This window comes from Morus notabilis, unplaced genomic scaffold (assembly GCF_000414095.1).
Source record: "Morus notabilis unplaced genomic scaffold, ASM41409v2 Scaffold339, whole genome shotgun sequence".
Taxonomy (NCBI): domain Eukaryota; kingdom Viridiplantae; phylum Streptophyta; class Magnoliopsida; order Rosales; family Moraceae; genus Morus; species Morus notabilis.
In genome coordinates this window covers 3431-10111 of record NW_010359379.1, presented here as the reverse complement: position 1 = coordinate 10111, position 6681 = coordinate 3431, and the positions used below count along the sequence as shown (strand labels likewise).

General features: G+C 28.0%; 1 protein-coding gene across 2 annotated transcripts in view; it reads left to right on the top strand.

Moving 5' to 3' along the window:
- Positions 1–4925: 4925 nt before the first annotated feature.
- Positions 4926–6681, top strand: part of LOC21386472 (E3 ubiquitin-protein ligase RMA3) — a 2831-nt gene continuing 1075 nt past the window's right edge. For both annotated transcript variants that reach the window (XM_010094205.2, XM_024163072.1), the window contains exon 1: positions 4926–5114. The gene's annotated coding sequence lies outside the window, so the exon portion shown is untranslated. The remainder of the gene's footprint in view (positions 5115–6681) is intronic.

Below are 6681 nucleotides of genomic sequence, written 5' to 3'. Positions count from 1 at the left end.
AATTACTAGTTTAGTAAATGGTCAATACATTAATTTGTTTCATAATAATTTGCTAGTCATGGATAAGATGTATACAAATAAAGAAAACTATAAAGACTTTTATAATTACTAGTTTAGTAACGTGCGTTAAGTTGTAATTGAAATTTTTATAATGTAGAATACCAACAACAATGTGTAAAAAAGAGATAGGAAAAAATTACTAAGAAATTCAAAACATATAATATGAATAGTAGTTTAAATAAAAAGCTTATATGATTAAATACATGAAACACCATAATAATAAGATAACAAAATAATAAAAAAGAAAAATGAGACAAATACCTTCTTAAATTACACGAGTCTTAATTTTTACTACTCACTCTTAATAAATACCATTTTAATCAAATACTATGTTAGTTAAAATAATATTAATCAAAAGTAAAGAGTAAAAATTTAAATTATACACTTCTAAAGGTAAGTTCAGTAATTTTCTCCAATAAAAATGAAGGAGTTGTGACTTAAAAGGGATAGGGAAAAAAAAAAAAGAAGAAGTAAGACACCTAAATTTTACTATCTTAGACTATCATATAATGACCAGTAGTCCGCAGTCACATATAAAAAAAGGAGTTGAAATTTAAAAAAGAAAAGAAAAAATAAAGCACTTAAAACTCACCATTTTGAACTACTCTATAAAGCTACATATCCACTCTTTTATATATTTAGGACTAATTTATAGTTTAAATTTATTATTTGATTTAAATTATTGAGAAGAGAAGACAACTAATATAAAGGGATTACAAATAAAAAAAATTGCATAAGTTATTTAAATTATTAATTATAAGAATCACATATAAGCAAACAATTAAAAAAAGGAGAGCCGCTAATTGAGATTTGAAAATATTAATTGTCAAATATACTTAATATAAGCAACAAATATATTTTGTATTAATGTATGAGATTATATTCAATTCACATTTAATTTTGTTGATTTGAGAAAATTACGGTAAATTTTTTAACGTTTTAAGGTTAAATGAATTAATTTTATTTTTATGGATACATAAATTTTCTAATTATTGAAAAATATGTAACAATAACATAAAATTTATATAATAAAAAAGAAAAAAGCTACATTTGTCGTGCCGACCTATTGTGCTCAATAAGCCATGCCATGGTCGTGCTTGTCATCGTGTCGTGCCAGACCTACGTGCTTAAAATTATGAGCCCGACATGGCCCGTCATTTCGTGTTATGCTTAAGCTAGCCTATAATAGTCTCATATTGTGTCGTACTCAACTTAAATTTTTTTGTGTTGTGCTAGCGTGTTCGATGAGCGACCCAACCCAATTAATATCTTTAGGATCAAGATTTAGGATATATGTATATATTATATACACATGTATATAGTTGACATCATATTGAGTTGTAATTGATGTTTTTTATAAATTAGATTATGAGTAAACTATTGAAAAATACGTAAATTATGAACCAAAAGAATAAATAGAAGAAAATAATAAAAGGGTTATTTGCATAAATAACTTCTTAATATATGCATTTCTTTTATTTTGCCCCTTCGATATTTACGTTTAGATGTCTATGTATCCTGAAATTTATTAAAAAGTATACGATTTATTAACTGATTTTACCATGAAAGGAATGAAAGAAATTAAACGCAGTTGAAGTAATAACTAATCACAATTAAAGAGATAATTTCAGTGAGATCGTTGAGAGTGAAAGTTTAAAAAATTCATGAAGGAGAGCGATAAAGTTCAAATGGAAAGAAATTGAAGGAGGAACAAACAGAGAAAAAAGATAGGAGAATATTAATGGTAAGAAACTACGATAGACAAATTGAGCCAAAAAGAAAGAAAGGGAAAAAAAGAAAAGCACCAGAAAAGAAAAAAAAAGAAACAAAAGGTAAAACACCTGTTGTAAAATACAATTGTAAACAAATAGAATTAAAAATGAAAAAAAATTAAAGCACGAAAGTAAAAAATTAAAAAAATAAAGATTCAAGCGGGTTAAAAAATAAGAGAATATAATAGACAAAAGGAGAAGAAAAAGTTTAAGCGATTTTAAGGGTGAGAGAATATAATAGACAGATAGAGAGAAAAAGAAAAAAAAAAAAGGAAGAAAAGAAAAGCAAAGAAAAAAAAAAGAAAGAAAAAAAAGGTAAAAGAAAAAAAGGAAAAAAAAAAGTGGCCAAGCATGAAAACGACGTCCTTAATGACCAAAAAGGAATAGTACTGAGCGTCATGGTTCTTTTATTATAGTTAAAGATTAAAAGTTAAAGATTAAGGATTAACGACTGAGGATTAATGATGTGAAAAAAAAACTATAAAGACCTCTCAAAAAATAAAAAAAAATAAAAAACTATAAAGACTTTGTTTAGTCTACTTTTTATTTTATTTTGTTTATCTTCTCTTTTTCCCCGTCCCTAGGCACAACTAACGCTCCTCAAAGAGATTTGTACGTTAAAAGACTTTGTTTAGTCTGAATTAACGTTTAATTGTATATTTAAAGTTTTAATTTAAACATGAAATATAATCTGAATTAATGTTTGGATGACAATTAAAAATTGTAGTTTAAGCTAAAAAAATAATATAATGCCTAAGAAATAATACAACACCTAAAAATTTATTAAAGAAAAGTTTTCTAAATAATTTTTAATCATTTTTCTAATTGGGTAGCAATTTTTAAAAATAAAAAAATGAGATAATGCATAAACAATAATACAACACCAAAAATTTAATTTAAGAAAAATTATCTATATAATAAGTAAAATTTTGTGTAGGTGATTTTTAATTGGGTAGCGTTGGTTTTTTTTTTTTCTTACTAATGCCATTCAATACACAAATAGGGGGCATCATTAGGGTGCCCAAATCAGACCACAAATAGTAACAGCAAAAAATTTTGGAAACTCATTACTGAAGGCCAAAATGTAACGGCTACTCGATACACAAACAGCCAAATCAGACCTTGTGGGCCTGATATATTCGAATACTCATTCACTCAAGTTTCTGAATTAAAATACTGATAAAATATTGATAAAGAAAAAAAAAGAGTGCTATAAAGAAATATATAATAAAATTAGTTTTACATTTTATATGAAAAAACACTAGAAATGCCACTTAAAATAGTAAAAAAATATATTATTTATACCATTTCACTCAAAAATAATGTCATTCAATTAAAAATGAGAAAATAAAAGATCATGATAACACCTAATTATTTTTATAACGGCACAAATAATATGCCAGCATAAAACCATGACAAAGCATATAATTTTCTCACTTTATATTTTCTAATTGAGCTCCTATCGTGCTTTTAATGTGCTCATGTCCGTGCTCGTGTCATGCTCTTAACGTGCCATGCTCGTAGGGTGTTTTGTGCCTAAAAGTTATATCAAGCTCTGTCTATTTAGGTTTGTTCATTTGTATTTCTTGAGTTAGGGTGATTTGAGTTCAGATCTTGATTTGAGTTAAGGTGTATTTGAGTATGATTTGAGTTGGGACTCTAATTTGAGTTTGTGTTTGAATATTCGCATTTTAAATTATGGTTTGAATTGAGAATCTATTTGAGTTTGTGTTTGAGTGGGTCAAAACTTGAATTTTTTTTTAGATAGTATTTTAATAAAAACTCAATGGTGATAGAAACTTCTAATAGGGTATATGGGTGAAGTTTTATTCGTCTATTCGTTGTGAACGCATAGAAAAAAATCATCTCAATGGAAATTAAAACGAAAAAGTTATAGCGCTTTTAAGAATATAAAAAAAAACTGTTCATTAACTTGAGTTTGAGTTTAGAAACTTGAGTTGATGGAGAAACTTGACTTCAGATTTTAGTCATAAACCCAAGTTCAAACTCAAATTTTACAAAAGAACATGCTTAAATAAAGTTATAACTTAAATTCAAACTTTTTTTGAGTTTGAGTGTAAATGAACAAACACTTAATAAATCGGACGAGCTAATCATGTCATGCCGCACCACACTTATTTTTTACCGTGTCGTACTCGTGTCAGTCTTATCTGATCGGTTTTTACATCTCTAATGTTTAGAGGTCTAATTTCCTCTTCATTTTTGAAATATACAGTTCTAAATCCCCTGTCTATTAACTATCTATTTTCAAACGAGTAATTCTAGAAAGAAAAGAACTAGATCTACATTATACGGCAGAATCTGTTTTTTATTTTTTAGATTTTTTTTCGGACATGTTTATTTGTTTATCATTTTAAAAAACCCTCGCGTGCTATGTTCTTGGTGTTTTTATACTTGGTATTTTTATACTACTAAGTCTAAAAAAAACGAAAATAATTGGCATATACTGGGGTACCGTGTGCAAAATTAACCTTGTTTTATGCTCTGTCAAGGAATTTCATTTTTTGGTTTTTTGTTTGTGTTCAATTTAAACATTGTTATTGTTGTTGTTATCATTGTTAAATTTAATTTAATTTTTTAGGTAGTTGGCATGATCACTCACCGAACTTTTTGTTATGTCATGTCGTTTGTGTTCTCATTATTTGAGATTTAGTCTCAATTGATTGAGTTAATTCATCAACTGTAATGAATCTGTTTAAAGAGTCTCTCAATTTTTATGTGCTGTACGAATTTTTTTTTATTCGGTCTCGACACTTATATTATTTTTATGTTTCATCTATTTTTATTAGTAGATTCAATCAATATTTAAGGTCAAATTTGATTATAGACGTGCTCACTTACGCCTAATAATTTTGTTTCCCCTTTATTTTAGATTTTTTTTTCCTTTCGCTTCTAAAAAATTAAAAACAGGAAAGAAATGCAAAAAAAAAAAAAAGAAAAAAAAAAGTATAGTCAGACGCGGATATTAAATAATATAAATTGCAGAAAGAGACACGCAACAAACTTCATAAGGTTTAAGGAATATTTATATTTATATATATATATATAGATATATCAATTTTGTGTGATCAGACCGTCGTCTTCGCTTTGTTTCGTTTCGGGGTTTTTAACCATTCGTTCGTTCTAATCTCTACAATCCAGCGTTTCTCTCTCTCTCTCAAGATTCTCGTTTCAAGCTTATCAATTAATATTTCGCCATTTCAAGTATTTGATTCTGCAAAATCCACTTTGATCTGCTTCGGATTTTCTTCCTTTCAATAGGTATGTTCTTTTTCCGTCTCCTTTTCTTATTTTTTTTTTTGGGTTTCTACACGCGAAAATTTATGAACATCTTAGATCCTTTGTTTAAGCAATTGATTCCTGTAAATTCTGATTCCTTTTGTGATTTTAATTTTGGAAGTTCTTTCAATTGGCTTGGAAAAATGTATGTCTCGAATATCAGTTTTTATTAGGTTGTAACTAAATTGATGATTTTGTGATTCTCGGGGGAAAAAAATAGATGATTTTGTGAGCCAAAAAATTCCTAAATCGCAATTTCTGTGTAGTGCTGATTCATTAGAGTTAAAATGAAATCAAAGGTGAATATGGTTTATTAGTCTGTGGTCTGGATCTGCTATTTGTATTTCAAGGGATCAAATTAAAATCCTTGATATATTTTGACCTTTAAGCTTTTACTCTTGATTTTCTCGATTCTATAATTTTCATGATCTGCTATTTTTCCCAAGTACCCATCACCATTTTTTTTTTCTTTTTTTTTCCCAAACTTTAAATGAAATTGATATAATCTCAACTAGCCAAGCTTTAATCTTGCTCCTGTAGATTGGCTTGTTTAAAATAAAAAGTCACAATTTCCTATTACCTAGTTTAAGCGAGTATTAAAGAGATTATTGACCTTAAGGAGTTTATTATTTTTTTCTGAGTAAAGAATTTAATGAACGGTTTGTTTTTTGTCTTTGACTAAATTGTTGAATTTATCTTTTTCCAGATCCGGGTCACTTCATAATCAGAAGTAATACTTGCAAAGTTGACAATACTGCAATTTTCCGAATTGTAAATTTGCTTAATCTGCCTTTGCTTGTCCAACCAACAATCTGTTTCGCTCCTAGATTATAAGAAATTAACATAATAAAGATATTGTTTTGTTGTAAAAGTATGCATTTTAGTTTAAAATCTTAAGTGGTCCTTGTGTCATTAGTGGTGGTCGCTGAAAGGAAGAGCTTGAGAGGGACCAACCCAAATTTATAGTTTTCTTTTCTTTCCTTGTTTTATTATTCAGGACATTAATACATACATAAATACATACATACGTATAAACTATCTTTCTTATCCATGTTTGTGGAACGAATAATGCCTTTTCATTTTGCTCTTAATTTATTTCAGCCAGTCTGGCCAGTAGACCTTCTTTCCCCTTTAGTTTGTTTGGTTGCTTTTGAAATTTCAACTACACACTGTTGGGACAATGATCTCTTTGCTTTTATGTATTTGTGCTTTCCTAGATTCTTAATAAATCTTTTCTGGATCGTTACTTTAAGATAAGTTGCATTGTCTAATTTGATAACAAAAGAGAGTTGCTTGTTTAATCGGTTTCTTTAAAATTTCAATTTTCAACTATTCACTGTTTGGGACGTTGGCCTCTTGGCTATTTTTTGTCTGCTTTTGTAGGCGCTTTAGATTGCTTTTTTCTAGAGATCTAGTGTAAGATTTGTTGCTTTGGCTGATTTGATTTACACAAAATGTTTCTCTTCTTGGCCATTATGAATGTGAAATCAGAACACATGTCGTTGAGTTGGGCTCTTGGGTTTATGTGCTTTCATATCTTCTCTTTCCC